Source organism: Halyomorpha halys, unplaced genomic scaffold (genome assembly GCF_000696795.3).
Source record: "Halyomorpha halys isolate HHAL.00 unplaced genomic scaffold, Hhal_1.1 Scaffold787.1, whole genome shotgun sequence".
In the NCBI taxonomy this organism is placed as follows: Eukaryota; Metazoa; Arthropoda; class Insecta; order Hemiptera; family Pentatomidae; genus Halyomorpha; species Halyomorpha halys.
In genome coordinates this window covers 307,971-327,281 of record NW_027112661.1, presented here as the reverse complement: position 1 = coordinate 327,281, position 19,311 = coordinate 307,971, and the positions used below count along the sequence as shown (strand labels likewise).

Genomic DNA, 19,311 nt, shown 5'->3' with positions numbered 1-19,311 from the left:
AACGGTATCTGGTTCTGGCCAAATCGGCAACATATGGAATATTGAGGTCCTGATGGATGACTTGATTTGTGACAAAGTAAGGAGCATTAAGGATCAATATTTTAATACTAAATTTCTAAAAACATCCTTTCAAAATCACAATGAATGTCTACTTCGTTTGAGATATCACATAGTGTGTAAACCAATATCACGGAATTTCTCGAACTTCCTTTACCAATCTCTTCACCATATTGCTTTCCGATGGATCAGCTACCCTCCTCTGAATGAGGTTGGGGCCGATGTTGACATGAACCGCTAGAACGATGTACGAAGTTGGGTCTGAGGAGGTCCGTTACCAGTAGATTGCAGCCTGCCCACCTCAGCTCCTCTGAAATACAGTGATTGTATGATAGGGCAGGTCTTCGATAACAAGCAGATACTTGTTTGGAAACTGTATCAATCAGTACTATAAAAGTTGAATTTAAACTAATTTTTGAAAGGTGTTATTTTATTCAAATTGATAGGTCTTTATTCTGAATTTACCGAGATATATATACATTTTTTTTTACCCATTTCTTTCAAAGTGAAACCTCAGGACTTTTCGCTTTGAGGGTTACCTACATTTATAGTACAATTTTAAACGTATCAAAAATGCTTTAAGAGGTACTCAACCTTTTTTTCATAGGGGCACATGTGTGTTGACGCCGGGCGCAAAAAAAAAAATAAAAATAATAAATATAAAAAAATTAGGTAATGATTTCTTATAAATTAGGTTTTCGCGATTGTTACAAATTAAATTAAACAACTATGAACGGATTCATCAGGTATATTTTAACATTATTTTATCATTTCCAGATGTTTCAAACACGTTGGAGCGTCCGTAGTCTTAAGCAGTTGTTCAATTCAAATTATTTAGGCGTTTTTAAAAAAACAAATTTAAAATTAATAAACTTACTACTGTAATGAAAAACGTTTGAATCAGGTCCAAAACAGTTTAGTACCAACTCCATTTTACCCGATAAAATAATTTAAAAATACATAAATTTAGATATTATAGTTAAAATTTTACATATTCAAATTTACTATTTTTTGTCTTTTCTCGGTACGTAAGTAATAGTAGAACGCCCAATACAACACATCGCTAATCCAAAAACTTGATTTGCCGTATTTCCGAAAATATGAAAATGACGTGGTGACGTCTAGTGTAAATTAAACAATAAAGGAATAAATTTTCGTATATTACGACAAATTACCTCATCAACAATAGCATTACACACGGCGCGTTAATGTTACGTAGGACCTATTTACTCAGGACTTTTTAAATTTTAAAATTCTTTAAAATGATTTAAAAATAAAGTAAAGACATATGGGCCAACAACAAAAGACCGGTGGGCCACAGTTTGAGTATAGCTGCTTTAAGGAAAACACTCCATCTTTGAAGGAACCTCTTTGCAGGGAATGCAGACAAAGAAAATTACCCGAAAATAGTTTTTATTTATTTTTTTAAATTGAAAACTATTTTCCAATAATGTATCAGTCTAATATCATTTAAACCAAGTCATTTATATTTCAAAGTGACATGTATCCAACGCGTAAAAGAATTTGATTAAAATCAAAATAAATTATTGATCAGTACGAAAAAAATTGAGCAGCCAAGAGTTAGGAAATTAGTCAAAAAAGTGAATTTAAATAACAGTAGTGTTGAAAAACCTTCCTTATACAAAGAACTTTGGCTACATTATGTAATTTAATATTCAAATCTATGTGAATATATATCATCATTGTTCGCAATAAAACCATTTTCTAAAGAAATATTTTGATTAAAATAAATATAAGGATTTAACATTAATTTTCCATACATATGCCTGTATGTGTATTTTTTTTTCTATTTGTAGTAATTTTTTAATCATTTCTTATAATTAATATTATTAAAAAAAAGTTTTTTAAACGTATTGAAACATGGATTTATACAAAATTAATTATTGTTAATTTAGCCGGAGGATGTTGTCTGTTCGATTCTCACCTGGGTAAGTCAATATTTTCGCGGAGGCCTTGTGAAATAAATCTTGACATTCCTATTTTTGGAATGTATAAGATTTTATTGGTAGTTTTGAGCAAATAAAAAAAATATTGAAAAGTCATGAAGTTTCATTCGATAATTTTTTTTCTATTTTTTATTGCTATTTACAACTGTATTAATATAAAAAACACATTAAGTAAATATCTTGTAAGATCAAAATGGAGTGATACAGGCATTTAGAGAAACTACTATAATCATATTTCTACACTTGGTCTCGAGACCATCTTCTTTTATGTAAATTTTTAAATTTGAAATGTCTCCCGATTATAGAGCTTACCAACAGAAAGAGTATTTCTTTAATTAACATGTCTATTACAGAATACTACTTTTTCAAAAAGAAATAGTTCGCTCGAAGTAGATGGTTCATGTAAATTTTTACTATACTTACGAACAATTTTATGAAATATCTACGATTACAAAAGATGAATTTATTAACAAAACTAGTCATGAGACATTTCCCAAAATCAAAGAAACTGATTGTTATAATTAATAATTATAAAATTCATCATTCTTTCACGGATACAACACTCTTTATATCTATCGTGGGGAAATGAGAGCATTAAAAATGTATAGAAGGTTTTTGCATTGTAATGATTGGACGTTGTAGAAACTAAATCGTTCAGTTATAGTTCATAATCATAGTACTCTGTAAATCACAATAGCATCTGTAAACGTCACGTAAATCAGTTTTAGTAGTTTACAAGGGCTCGTTATTTCTAAAGTTAATTTATAAAAACAAAGTGTTTGTGTTGGCTCAATAAAGTCAATCTTTATTGTCAAATTAAGGGTGATACGTACATAAAGTTGTTACTTTATTAACACTTAAAACATATTTATGTATGTATTAGAATCGTTATTGCGTTAAGTTGCGCAACATTTTATCAGTAATATTGTTATTAGCAAAATATTAATATTAATTAAATGCCAACTACATCGGTCTATAGCATTAACATTACTGTTTTCAACAAAATTTGTTATTATTTTATTGATTTTATTGTGTAATATTACATTCTGTCTTATATTTATAGACAATGGTAACAGGAATTATTGAGCTCATTCACTGTATATTTAAAAATATATAAATTAAATGATAAAGAAAAACAAATTAAAATAAAAAATTTATAAGTAATAATAATACTGATAAAAAATTCATAAATAAAAAACAAAATTAAACTTAAAGTGTAATTACGTCTTTAACACAATCATTCCTATTTACATTCAATCTGGGGAACTCTGACACGAGCTTTTCCACCCACTTATGGAGGAAAGGACAAGACTTCAGAGATCCCGGCGCTTCCTCTCCTAAACACGTCACTGGTAATATCATTTTGGAGTCTACAGTTAATATTATTTCGGTGTCTCCTCGGTCACGTCTTTTAGGATATTATTAGATAATTTAAGAAACTAAGCCTTATATGTTTTTCTAGAATAAGTTAAGATCAAATTAATTAATACAAGATACAGTACAACTCATATCAATAGTATACAACAAGTTAACAAAATAGAAATAATAAATTTACTCAGTATCTGTTGAATGCTCTTCGAGTGATTACATATTGACGTGGGATGTGTCGCTTCTGAATTATACATATATTGTTTTTAGTGGAGATGGTCGGGGGGTACAGTCATCAAATAAACAAAAAATTATTTATTGATGCCGACGCTTCGACCTTAATTTTAGGTCTTCATCGGGGAGTATTCTGCTATAGGCAAGGATTCTGGCTAAACAGTTTAGTCAACCTACAATAATATCCTAATAATTATTGTTTATTTAATTGTAGTATTAACTATTATTAATTTATAGTTGCATTATTTTTTTTAAAAAGCAAAACGCACTTTTCTGCTACCGTTATAAACAGAACATATTGAAATTTAAGAATAATTACAGATGACCCATGTAATACTTACATATCTTCCCCTGTACATGTTCCAAGCATAATTTCACTTCGTGTTTCGTTACTAGATTCGTTTCTGAGTCATGCGGAACGTTATTGCTGCCCTGAAATTTATTGCACTCCGATCGCCGGCACGGAACGAATAATAACGAACGATGAAATTTAATCTACAAGAGGCCCACTAGAGAGAGAAAGAGAGAGAGGATGGAGTGTTTAATTAATGTTACTAATGAACATTTTCAAAACATTTGATCAAGTCCAACATTATTTATACTTCGAACGTGCATCTACCTAGATCATCAGCAATTTGATATTCTCCTGTACCCTATAATAGTCTTAACAATTTCTATCTAAGAATTAAGAAAAAAAAATTAAATAAAACAAGTTTCCATTAAATTATCAAACATTGTTGCTAATTAGAAGATAAGATGGTAACCGAATGTAATCATGAAAGTATAAAAGATTAAATCTCCATGCATAGCAAAAAATACAAAAATAGTATAAAACATTATTAAAAACATAAGTATATATAACCTTCACAATACGTTTCGAACATCCGTCCATCATCCCGTCTAATTTTAATCATTCTATGTTCCATATCTAAATAAATTTGTATTTATTTATACACAGTCCAATATGCAGAAGAGGGAAAGGTATATAAAAGTCTACAGATGATTACAGGAAACAAAATGACAAATCCCTCGAAGAGGAGATGTGATACATATTATAATTAATTTAATTAAGATTGGACTAGATAATGGATGGATGTCCGAAACGTTGTTCAAACATTAAATAAAAAATAGAAACAGATGTGGAGAGGGGAGGGGCGACTATAGCTGAGGTAATTGAGGCGTAGATCTTAGCAACCTCGCAACTACAGCGGTGCCGCAGAGTTGGTGGACAAAAATCTGTACTTCATGAATTACTACAAGAAACTTCTTTAAGATTACCAACATATCCAAATGGATAAGGAGGGTGACTGGACTGGTGTTTAATAATAACCCATCAATTTTTTCTATGAATAAAACAAATTATACCTAATAAGTTATGCAAATTATGGCAAAAGATTTAGGCATAATATTAGGGTTCAAAACATGTAAATATTGGAGTAAAAAAAATCAAAATCAAAACAATAATGATGATATTAATACAAAATTACAACAAATCATCAGAGTCTGATTTGGACGTACCTACTTCTAAATTTGAAATAAAATCGTATAAACTCTCATTCGAAGTGTTTGAAAAATTTAAAAAACCTATATCTTTATAAACTTTTTTATGTTTTCTTGATATACTTCTCTGTGAAGCAATAATCAGACATGATAAGGAGATTCCTCATTACATCCCTACAAATATTCGCCCTAGACGATTTGCGATTGTATTGCAGTGTATTTTTTCGAAATATCTAGTGCATAGCTATTTTTTTTTCAGAGCATTCCATAAGCGATTTTCTTGGTTGGCTACGTGCACAAATTTTAAGAGAGGGTGTTTTGTTTTTTAATTTTTCCTCAATATAATCTGGCAATAAAAAAGGCAAATCGAGCCAATTTTTATGTTGGGAAATACATCGTTTCATAATTCGGTGGCAGCTTTCCCAGCTTTTGTTTTTAGTTACCACTCACCAAAGCTCACAAAACTTTTTGATAAGGATTCGATTCTCAGAGCTATTTTCTAAGTTGAAATATTCTATTGAAAATTTCATGATTATCTTTCTTTTGCTCGGTAGGGGTGGAAGGCCAAATGTTGAAGACATCAGCGTTTGTTTTCGAATTTTCTGAAAAAATATAAAAAAACTTGGCTTATCTTTCAACACAACTATGGGCTAGGTACCCTAATATAGGCTGAGTGTACACCAGCAGAGTTTACCGATCATAAATTCAATACAGTACTGATATCACAGAATACATAAATTATCTCAGTCGGATTCGAACCCGAGCCAGTTCCTGAACTACTATATTACCCAAATCCTTCTCCGCTTATGGCCAATAAAAAAAAGTGATTTAGATTCGCATTCACACGGCATCGTTATAAAATAAAATACTAGGATATAAATAAAATATGTCTTATTTATTTAAATTAAGAAAGTGATAGCTTATTCTCCGAAACCTACGCCACCATTTTTTACCACTCGAACCTATTCCAGAACACAAATATTTTTTGACCCATCTTTGCCGTTTTCTTTAGAAACCAGGTCTTCTCTCTGCACATTAATTTTCCGAAAAGTATTTATTAACTTAACAGCATTATTTCATTATTAGATATCATTAAAAATCTGGGGGCTTTTATATCTTATTTTTATTCTACGCATAGTTAAAAATCACTATGTAAAAATGTAACTTTTTTCTTTTCCAACTATATTTCACCCCCATTAATTTAGGTCATAATGAAGCTTCTTTTGCTTTTCGGTGTTATTTGATAAATTTTACAAAACTGTTCGGACCTCTCATTTATCTAAAATTTGCATTAAGTTAAAATAGATTTGAAGTTGGAAAATAAAGAAGGTTTACGAAACGCAGCCGATTTTCTTTACAAAGTTCCTTTAGAAATTAAAAGGAGAAAACGCAAACTTTATTACGTCCTTTCACTAGAAGATTAGCACAGTATATGTCATCAATATCTAAAATTACTCAAAAAAAAAGAAGAAATAAATCAACTTTTTAGCGTTTGAAGACGCAGGAGAACGCTATCTGAACCAAAAAGAAATCCGGATGAGCTTCATCCATTTGCTTGAAACTGGTTGATTACACAGCTTACGAAAGTCCAGCAGACGGTCGAACGGTTTGTTGTGTATTTACAACCGCAGCAGCCTGTTCACCTTGGATTCTGGAACAGCGTACTTAACCATCGCCTACGCGTAATAAGGCGACTGCACAAGTTATGGGCATTTGTTTTGATGCATCTGCGGCGTGGTATTGCGATGTAGGAACGTATTTCCGATTTGGCGAAGAGAGTTTGAATTTGTTTCGGCTGCTCATGGATTGCATCAAACTAGATAATTTTATTTAATAAATAGCCGTCACTGCGGTTTCACACCCGTTTAATTTGGATTATACAAGCCTGATTCGAATACATAGTAATTAGATAATTGAGTATAAGAATATCTAATTAACTATACAACACACATAATTTATATGAGATAATAAAAAAAATTACTTGACATTTACTAGGAAATTACTAGGATTTTTTTAATCACTAGAAAAATACAAATTATAATAATTTATTAATGATAAAGATCGATGAAACAATTTTTGAAAAAAAAAAATTAAGCTCCCCATTTTTTTTTTAAATGTAAACTTCTAAACAGTTCTGTTCTATATAAATGCCCTTTACATTTCTGTAACGTTTCGGCCTTTTCTATTGGCCATTTCCATCTTCACCCCCCAGACACTGTAATAAAATTATATTCAAATATACAACCTTTTTTGATAATTTATTTAAAAATTTTCCCAGCAATTTTCTTTTAATAGCACATAAAATTTAGAATATTTGCCTAAATTATTATTATTTTTTTATTCATGAGGAAATAAAGAATATAAGCTTGAAGACCTGTTAGATATTACTGGCACTGATTGAAATCTCTATGAATTGCCTGAAGGCCTTAACTGTGAGTGTTTCACTAAAAGATCTGTGAATACTGATTTTGCTCAAGGTTTGGTATCTAAATCGATACGAAGATAAAATCGAATTTTAACGAATATTAAGTTCTAATTCTTTTTTGGAGAAGGAATTGGAGAGGGGGCTGGGCTAAAAGAATTTCAATTGTGGCTGTAAAAAAATCTTATAAAACGAGTTTCTGATATTCGGCTCGTAAAAATATAGCATGTTTGTTATAAATAATCCGTCATAGCCAAAGATGGCCACTGTAAATCTAAAAACATTTCATACATAAAATTCTAATAAATTTTATTAAATTAAATTACATTAAAAAAAAATAAACAACCATGTTGACAATTCGACTTTTTAATTCCTGACCATTTCCAAAACTTGTATTATGAATTAACAGCATATCTTCATGTAACTTGGCGCTACTTTTAGAAGTATCTGTTGAATATTTAAAAGTATCATCAAAAGCTGTTAATTTCTGACAAGCATGATAAGAAGAAGTACAAACCTTCATATTAAAAATATTTGTCATAAATTTTCTCCATAAAATTCTTTATTAAAAAAAAAACCATCATACTTAAATATTTATGCCAGTATTTTAGTTAATGAGAATTTTTTTATTTAACTAAGGCTGAAAATCTTCAATATAATTATTAACATTTTTTATTACATAACAAGATTTTATTTATAAAATTTATTTATAGTGTTATAATTTTATCGGTGAAGATCAACCTGAGTTAACTATAACTAACCATCACACTTCATTGCAACGGACCTAACTGTTAATGTGCTTGCTTCTTTTTGACTATTTTAACCATTTATATCAAAGTTAAATCTTTTGAAGAAAATTTGAACACAGCACCCTTCTTGGACTAAAATTATTCCGTCCCTTGTTGAAAAAAAAAAAACAAAAAAATTTCAACATCTTCCTTAGAGCGGTTAAATATAAAGGTAAAGGGAAAAAAACAGTGGAAAGTGATATTTACTTGCAGCACCCCCGGCATACTCTTGGAACCACAGTACTAGAGAGACATGAACGAAGCGTTAAAGTCTCTACGGTTGAAGTCACCCGACTCGTAACGTTGCTTCTGTTCCAGAAAAATTCAATTTTTTTAATCGTCTTTTGCTTAATTTATTATATATTTCTATTTATGTTTATTTATTTCATTCTAATTTTACTGTTTTTGTTTATTTAAATATTTTATATTTTATTTAAATATTTTAAATAGTCAACAACTATTTATTTTCGCTCCATTTTGTAGAGCTTCATCAGGGTTGTTTATGCTTAGGTCAATACGAAACTGATTTTATAAAATCATTTATTATGATAGCTTTCTTTTAATTCTGATAAGAAATTTTTTTAAAAATTTAATTTATTCATTTTTTATAAGAAGAATATTTAACTTGTTGGTTGTTCTAGCTAAATTAGAAAATAAATCTTGACTGATCAAAAAGCTAGCGTGCAATATTTTGGCTATAAACCGTTTTAATCTCAAATGCGTTTATACTCTTACCCAGTCAAAAGTCTTGAAAACGCTGTTCATTTAATAATAAGTAAAGGGAATTAAAACACTTTAGATAAAACCAAATAAAAGAAAATTACTAAAAGATACTAAATTGGGAATTTGACATATTCAAATTAATTAACTGGTGAGCAGGGTTGGCGACAGTTCGATATCACTGAATGTTGTTAGTTTCGATAATATCGACTAAGAATTATTGATACCATCGATAAGAAATGATAAGGTTCCTTGTCAAATGATAAGGGCTCTTAAGAAGTCCTTCCGGCAAAGCTCACTATGTTAGTAATGCTATTTCACTTTTTAAAAACTGCCATATATCTTTCCTATCCATATTTAATCATTTCGAATTAATAAATTTTCATTCAGCACTAAAGAACAGACACGGGTACTATCATAATTAATATTATATAATATAATTAGTCATAGTTAGGGTGATAATAGCGTAAAAATTGTAAAAGAATAGGGGGCTAGAAAAGTAACGAGAAATTTTCAAAACATTTTGTTGGTCCTATGTAATTAATGGTGGTCAAGAGTGGTAAGCAAAGTAGCAGAAAAAAATATTTTTTATTCGCTTAATTTCACTCTACTTTCCAGGTCTTCAGCAGGATCCTGGAAGATGTAAAGACTTTTACAATTGACTTTACATTTTCCAGGATCCAGCCATAATGAAGCCCTGCAAAGAGGGACGAAACATGGGTTACAAATAAATTGTTTTTTTTTTACTGTTTTTCTTACCTTTCTTCAACGCAACCTGGACCATTTGCTTTTTATTTTAATTAAAATCTATATTTATTTTTATAATTAAATAGTAATTAATGGGGCCCTGGTTGTGGTTGCTGTCCTGAGTGAATGTTCTGATGGAGGTAGATCAGATCGACGTACGTCCGGCCGCCTTGTCCTCTTGGAGGATGAGTCGAAGAAGTCCGCCCGCCGCGGCTAAACTGGCGAAGATGGCCAGAATGCTGGCAACTACGAGTGCGTAGTGAGGATACAATGGAGAAGATACGTGTATGCAGTGAGACGTTAAGAAGTATTCTGTCTATTTTTCAGTATAAAAAACAACAGAGAGTAGTTGTTTTGTGTTTTGACTTAATAAAAATAGAACTAATCGATTTGTGGACCATATGTTGGCCGCAACAATAACTATTAATGAAACACATATATATAATTTTTTTGTTTAACGTATCCTAATAAAGTATATTAAATTATAATTTAAAAAAAAAAAAAGAGATGAATTTAAAACCTTAGATTATATTACAGTATGCAGGTATCATATCGGTAGTATTTACACAACGTAATGGGTGGTCCTAAACTTTGACTAGCATTGTGTTTACACATTTAAAAATTCATGCTATTCAATTCAGGGATTCCTACGTTATATATGAATACATTCATAAGCCTCCAGATTCAAAAAAGGATTTTATACAACTAATAGCTAATGGGAATCGAACCGAACTCGATAAAAGTATTTATGTGTCAACCTCCGTTGCCTTGAGACTAGTTGGTATTGGATAATGGATAAAACACATATCAGGCCCAGTTTTACAGTGCCGGCTCGGAGCAAAAGCTATGCTTTATGTTATCTCGACACAGCTACAAATTGCTTCTATCTCCTACACGACCTTACTAGACACTTAAATACAGTTTTAAAGAGGGTACAACTTTATGGTATCCACTTACATGGATGTGTTCGTTTGAAATACCAACAGAGAACTCCTTGGCTAAATTTATTATGAGAGCTTTATTGCACAGTATAAAAATATTTATTGTTATTGCGATTCTCATATTGTAAATTATCTTGCTAGTTATTTCTTTAAACTTTTCACACCTTACATAATCGATAAATTATTGATTAAAATAATAATGATTAAATGTTTCCGAATAAATATATTGAGTCATCATAGATTGTATATGCGTGTATATGACGGATAAAACAAAATAATTGGTTAGAAGTAGAAACGCGTGTATTTCGGTGTTATAGATGTCGGACGAAATACATTTGAACAGGTAGATAGATTAAAGTATTTAGGTTCTAGGGTAATTAGGAAAAATGAAATTAATAAGGAAATAAAAACGAGGTTGAAGGCGGGAAATGCTTGTTATTTTGCAAATTTGAGCCTGCTTAGGTCGCGCCTTCTATCAAAAAGCTTAAAAATTAGAATTTACAAAACTATTATCTTTCCTTTATGGATGTAAGACGTGGCCTCTTACACTAAGGGATGAACATCGCCTTAAGGTTTTCGAAAATAAAGTATAACGTAAAATATTCGGACCGAAAAAGGAACAATCAACGGGAGAATTTAGAAGACTACACAACACTGAATTAAGGGACCTACACCCGGTAAATATGATTCAAGTTATAAGATGGGCGTGTAAGGTTGTAAGGCTTAGTAATGTTAATAAACACTGAACCGACGGGTAAACATCCGAGGGATAGACTGAAACATAGATGGGAGGATTGCATTAAAACTGATGGAGTAGAATTGGGTTGGAGGCGCATCATTGGAAGGATGTATCTTGACCGATTGGTGGTATCGGCACTGGAATGTTAAAGCAACGTTTTCACTAAAATCGACCCACAGGAAGTTCCACGTTATGTCTCTATTTTAAACTTTAACTTTTTTACTTTGCGGCTTTAGTGCACTTGCACCAGTGACGCGGTGAGAGGGATGCGCTGGGATCTCAAAGAGTTACCTCTCTTATCCTTCTGTTTGCATATATTTAGAGAGAGATTTTTTTTTTTTTTTCCTTTAATTTTATTCTTATGTTATTTTACTTTAGCATGACTGTAATCAGTTATCACTATTACTTATTGATCAACAACATTGTGGCAGATTCTAATATTTATCAATAAATAAATTATAATAATAATCTAAAACCTTTTTTACTAGCAAAATTTCTCGAAACATTTTGTTACCTTTGTGGCTCTTAATCCGTTCAGTTTTGCTTAAACGTAAAACTTCCCCGGTCTTCGACACTGTTTATTTCTTATTTATTTCTGGTAACATGCAATTTATTATTTTATTTCAATTTTATACTCCACAACACACACTTAAGAAGAGTCTGTTGCTCTAGTTCATGAGACAGAAGGAACTAAGAGTTAGCTATTATATTTATGTTGATGATCCTTAACTCGAAAAATTATATATTTTAAAGATTTTAGTATATTTTTATCATTGTACATTGTTTTTTCAACATTTTAAGTAGATTTAGCTACTGTTATAATAGATTAACTGATGGATGTAATATTTAAATCTGGTACATTTTATTTGAAAATATATACCAATGACAGAGCAAAGAAAACCAAATAACTCTTTTTTAAAGTTTACAACACTTAGAGACTTGATTGAAATTAATTTATTATATAATTTAATTTAATAATTAAACTTTGATTTTATTACCTTTTCCTTTTTTTTTCAAAACTTTTTTTTCCTTTGAAAATCATTATGATTAGAAGCTTGTCCAAACATTTAGGTCTCAGAATTATAACACAGTTAATATTTCAATTTCATAACCGGTAATGTTTATTTTGATTGTACTTTGTGATAAAAAGTTACTTTAAGTGCAGGATACTTATCCACTAGAAAGAAAAATATAATATACAATGGACTGAATATGAACTCCATAGATGATCGTAAATACAGTCATAAAGTAAACATTTTTATCTTCACAATTATAGTTCTTTAAATCTCACATTGTGCAGAGCAGAGTGGAGATTTTGTTCATTTTTTATTATTTATTCCAGTCTACTGGACAAAATAGGCTTAGTTGAACGAAGCGGACGAAATAGGCAACACTGTTGGTCTCGTTGATATGAACTGAAGGTGAGGAAGAGAATTACTACACTGCAACTTTTCTAATTGTTTACTTGCGGTTTTTATGAATTCGCTTCTAATATTTTTCAAATTGTTCTTTGTCATCTTTGAAGCTGATCTTATTTGTAGTATTTCTCCTAGGTTCATATTTAGAAAAACGATAATAATTTAGAAATAGCCTTTTATGGAAGAAAACGCATTCAAGTATATCCTAATTTGGTTCCTATTCTCACATTCTGTAATCTTAAAAATAAAAGAGAAAGAAGACATTGAAGTCGTCCGTTGTTAACTTAACCATCCTGACCCATTAATTCTTAATCTTTCATCCTTAACAATCCTTGATAATCCTCCGAGGCGCCTGAAAAGAAGATGGCCACGGGACCTTCTAATTTAAATTAATGTTTCAAGTACCACCAATGGGTGGTTACTTCCCAAGATTTTCAAGTGTATATGAAACATACAACATATTTACTTATTGTATTATTTTGTACAGCTGTAAAGTACATTAAATAAATAAATAATAGAAAGAAAATGAGAACTCTATTTTTTTTATTTTGTCAAGAAAATTAATATTTTTTCTTTTGTACCGAAGAAATTATCTATTTCGTCCATTGTGGCGAAATTAAATCCATCCTGACGCAGATGGCTTCCAATTTGGCAAGATTTTTCTCAGCAGGCTTTATATTTGAGATGAACGAACGATAGGACTGAATTTATAAAATTAACTAACACTATAAAAAAAATTGACTAACGAATTTAGATAAACTCATAGACTTATCAATAAGTTTTATTATTATTGTTATTTATATAAATATATTTGTATAAGACGCAAAAGATTCCGGACGTTATAAACATTATAGGCACAGTAAATAATTAAGAAACAATTATATATTTAAATATGCGTCCCAAAGATCAAGGGCACGCTAGATAAGATCGGGCTTGTACAACGTTTATTTCCAGGGAGGATAAATGGCCAGCATCAGCCACTAACCTCCAGACTTTACCATGACCCGATGAAAGGTCAATTACCCACATCATAGATTTTAGGTGAGCCGAATAAGGTGAGGACGAATACATAATCTATGCATAAATTATTTAAATATTGTCTCTAGGATGTATCGGTCCAAGATATAACATGATAAAACTATTAAACTAATTTCCGTCTATTATTTATATCCATTTCATCATTCGAAAAAACTTGGTCAATAATGTAAGCAATAAATACAACCTACTTTCGATAACCCAAATTTCAAGGAAATGACGCAATTCGAGTTAAAATATAGACTCACTAACATCGATTAACTTTTGGGTATTTTCAGGTGTAGGTGAAACCTTTTAATTTTAGATACATTGGCTTTTTTATGAAGAGATTTTAGTATAAAGAAAGAAACATGCATGAATTTACAAACAGCCATTTATTAAATTTTATTTTTAACCTATTCTTTTCTTAATGAGAAAACAAGAAATAGTGTAATATATAAATGACTGATCGGATTTTCCAAATTATGTAGAAGATGGTTGAGGGATTGCTCAAAAGGAAACAAAAAGTGGTTAACAACAATTTTTTGTTTCCTTTTGACCGCACCCGCCACCATCTTCTTCATAAGAAATAGTTTTATTTATTATTTTTAAAAATGTTTATTAGTATTTATATTTTATTTCATTAATATATTATTTGAAATGAGAGCAAATAGGTTTGGTAAGAGTAACACAAACATCTGCATGTTGTTTCGCCGTTAGATATGGAATAACAACGAAGTATTGTCAGACTTAAAAACCTTAATAGTGGATTAGTTGATTGGAGTCTATCCAGCAATGTTGTAGATATAAGTCGGTTTCTAGCGATATTTTCGTCAGATTTAAACTTGTAAATGTGACTAGAGATTATATTATTTTTATTATTATTTTATTTTATTAATTTATTTTTTCATACACGTAATTTTATTATGTCAATTTTCTTTATCCTTCTGTTTTTATATATTTTATTTATTTTTATGTACTTTATTTATTTATTTATTTTCATTCTTATTTTAGTATGAATGTGATCATTTATCACTATTACCTATTTCCCACAATAGTGTGGCAGATTGTAATATCTATCAATTTAACAAAGTTTTTTTTTTTTAACAAAAGAAATATTTAAACCAATTTTTTCATAGAGATCGAGATCGAGACTACCGATATCTACCAACAACCACTCATTTATTTTGTCAGTGGAATTATAAAAATCTTCCATCACCCTTACGAACTATTAAACTAACAAGATTTTTTTTTTGTACTGCATCATCTCATGAGAAGAAATATGGCTATAGATTAATATAATTAATATATTAATTACAAAGACATTTTTTAACACATAAGCATATATGTTCATTAATTATTTATTTGCCAATTGGTATTACTTATTTGTATTCATTATAATACTGTATACGAATTTATCTTTTATACAAAAATTAATAATTAGGTTCTTTTGTTTATTTTTTTTTTACATTTGCTTTTACAAATTTATTTGCTTTGTTTTAATTTATGTTCAGGTTACCCCATTTTTTTTTTTCGTTCTATAATTCTTTCATTTCAAATTTTCTATTATTATTATTAGTTATTAAATTTTAATTTTACATATTCCTTTCTTTTCTTTTCTTTTAATAAACATTTTTTTTCTTAAACATTTTTATTTATTTATTTTCTCATATTTTAACACTATGCAGAAGGGTTCAAATTACTGGCGTTAGTTGAAACTAGTTTTTATTATATTTATTTGTATTGCAGTGCTGTTAAATTTAACGATTTTCAAAATTTCCATGTATAATTTAATAACGTGAACATTACATAGAATAAAACTAACAAACTTATAATTATAGATGTCCATAAACATTCTTATAATTATAGAATAACTACTTCTAAGAGGTCAAAAATTAGTTGTTGTTTTTTTTTTTTGTACACAGTAGAGGCAGGAAAAATGTTACTAAAACGGGAATAAAATTGTGGAGGAGATATATCATGGTCTTATAATGTGATCTTGGGTCAGGAAAACAAGTTTATGCTTGCTTAAAGAAGTAAATTTATTGCTTACGATATAAGAATTGTGTTAATTTTTTGTGTTCTAAACTACGACTTATATTTAGTAATTGTGGATTGCGAAAGCCTAGGTATGTATGTAATAATGTTTTTTAAAAAAATGAGATAGGTTAGAAAGGAAAGAAACCGTTAATTTTTTTAATATATTTAATTCCAATGTTATGCAATGAATTTGTAATATTTCCCAACAGAGCCGCGTAATATTTTTTTCTTTACTGATTGTCTAATCTAATAGTGTTACTATTAACTTAACGTTTAAAAAATTAGTCGCAATAAACCTTTAATTTTGAAGATATTGATCTTGACCTTCAATATCATATAAGACGCATATCATTCTTACTAACAAATTCTGATAAATTAATGTTTTAGTATGTATTTATTTATTTTTTTGGATGGGGGCAAATTGATCTCTTCAAAATTATAAATAACCATATTAGTCCGAGGGCCCGTGTAAAAAAATCGACATTATAGATGAAAACTTTGATAGTAATTTTTTGAGTCTTCGTTACAATGAGAGTCTGCCAGTGAGATGAGGGTATTTGCAAAAATGGCGGCTGTTTCAAAGCATTAAAAATATAATTTATCATTTAGTGCTCCATATCTTTAAAACTAGCTACAACAATAGAAAATCTAACAGAACGTCGTATAAAGTAGAGTAAATTCGCTAAAATATGAGCCCTAATAGAGCTACTTATGTCCAATAGTTCCCGAGATACCATATTTTAAAAAGCATTATTTCATAAAAAAAATATACATAAAAATCAGTAGTTATGGAATTTATTTAAGGAAAAATATATCTCAGGAATTATTACACGTACAGATGTCTTTTAGCACTCAAATGAAAGCAAGTGTAGTGTACTATTAAATATTTTATGACACTTATCTTCGTGGGCGTAGTAGTATTAATAGTATTTTTATATATATTTATAGTAGTGGATTTGGGAATCACTAGGAATACAGGTGTCTACCAGAATATTAAAGTTAATTTAATTTGAGTGTTGGCAGACAAATACATTTTTGATCAAATTAAAATCTTTGAGTTGTAGGAAAAAGTTTTTTTTAATTAAAACTATCCGAAATAAATTTGTAGCCACAAAAAGTTTCTCCTCCCTCCCCCAAAAAACACTTTATGAATCTAATCAAGTTTTTAAGTTTCTATTTATCGAGAGAGATCTTTAATAAGAAGAAATAAATAGATAAAAAAATAAATAAATGATCTATGTCTTTTAAATTAATTATTTGTTTCTAAATCCTTTAAACTTTGATTTTTTTTTTTATAAATAGGTGTATAGCAAATTAAAAAAATATATATATTGCTTTTAACTAAATAATTACTTGTTTTTTTTTTTTGTAATTATTTATAATGAAAAACTTTTTCTTTGTCTTGAAAGGTATATTTTTTGATGAATTTATAACTTTTAATAATATACCAATTTCTTGGATTTTTTTTTTATTCGTAGATTTATTATTGTTATGTTTGTTTCACCCAAATCAAACTTTGCAATACTGATATCATCCTTCAGTTCTTTACATTTTAAAATTTATTCTCATTGATGTCTTGTGGAAATATAATAAATTATTGAAACCAAAAAGTTATGGAACAGACTTTATGACATGTTAAGACCCGCTTTGGCTTGGCTCATAGTTCCTGGGCAAAATGTAAATATTATATATAGGTACGAATTTGTATTTATTTATTGCATCAATTTATTACATTTTTATATAGATTCATAGTTTTATTTCTAGAAATTACGCTAGTATTTTCCTTTATTCGTAAATGTGTCTATTATTAATATTTTAAATTTAATTTGTTTTCCTTTTAATTCAATGAGTACTATTATTATGATTCACATTCTTTATAATTTTTTTTCTTCCATTCGAGTATATACTGTATGAATATTTGAACACTAATACTTGATGCCCTTAATTTTTGGCAGATTGTATTAATTATCTTCAATAAAATAAAAAACTAAAGAAAAAAAATATATTGGATGAAAACCTCCGTTTCAGTTCTCCTTTGCACCTTTATCCCCATTTCTTTTCATATGGTATTTTATAAAAATATATTTATGTGATCCCGCTTTATTTATTCTTTCATTGCTTTTAAAATATTGTATCTTGTTTAGTTTATTCTTGATAGAGGCCTATAAATTTCTTATATGGAATTGTTTTAAATTTATTTTTCTATATGTAAATTTTATTCTGTATTATAAAATAAATCCTTTTTGAGTATTCTTGTAGTGTTGAAGAAACATATCCAATTATTTATTTGAGAAAAATTTAAGATGTCTTCATAAATATTAATTAAGTATTTCATAAGCATACGCTATATTAAATTAATTAATTAGTTAATACATATACCTTTTTATTGAATGAAAAAAATTTATAATATTTTAAGTTGAATTAGATAAGCCTTGCTCCCAGACACCCCAGCAGCGCCACCTAACATTTTCGACGGCAATCAACTAGTCTGGCTTTAAGTTCCAGAATGGCCGATTGGTATAGTCAGTTTTGATAATTGTTTCTTTTACATAAATTAACATTAAAATTATTTCATTTTCATTCGACAATTCAAGTTAAATTAGAGTTTTTTTTTAATCATTAGTAAATTAATTATGTTTTTGTTTATTTAAATTTAACTTTTTTAAAAAAAGGTTAAAAGAAATAAGCGTCCAAAATTTCAATTAATGTATTTTATCTTTGATTGAAGAATACAATGATATTTGTTACAACTTTTCAGAACAAAAATAAAATTTATTTATTGGTAAAAATAAATAAACAAAATCAACAATAATGATAAACCGGTTCTCATAAATCGCAATTTTTGGAGTCTTAATTTTTGTTTCAGTTATTAAAAGATTCAATGAGTAGTGACTTGATTCAAAGAAGTACGGATTAATTTCTCTCTCAATATATATGCTTGTATGAAGGCCAGGTGTATTTTATTGGAAGAAGATAGTTGACCGTATGAAGTAAATAGTAGGAAGATAGTCGGGGTGGAGGTCAATAAAGCTTTCAAAATAGTAAAAGAAAACTATTTATTGTTAACCAATGTTTCGCCCCACTTTGCAGATCTTCGTCAGGGCTAAATGAAAGAACGAGATACAAACATTTTAGAACTAACAGAACAATAAAATAAAAACATTTCAAAATAAGTTTTGTTTATAAACTATATAAAAATAAATAATATTGTTAACGTGCAAATATTGTCAGTCCATTCTTACAAGTAGACATATTTTCGAAGAGTGTACTCACTATTTGCCAACAATAAACAGGATAGGACTGACCCCAAATTTATCCGAAACTCTCGCAGATGAGGAAGCTAAAATTACACGAGT

At 29.0% G+C, this 19,311-nt stretch overlaps 1 protein-coding gene across 1 annotated transcript in view; it reads right to left on the bottom strand.

The window, feature by feature from the left end:
- LOC136796526 (uncharacterized) overlaps positions 1–19,311 on the bottom strand; it is a 278,618-nt gene that overhangs the window by 80,525 nt on the left and 178,782 nt on the right. The gene's annotated exons all lie outside the window — the stretch shown is intronic.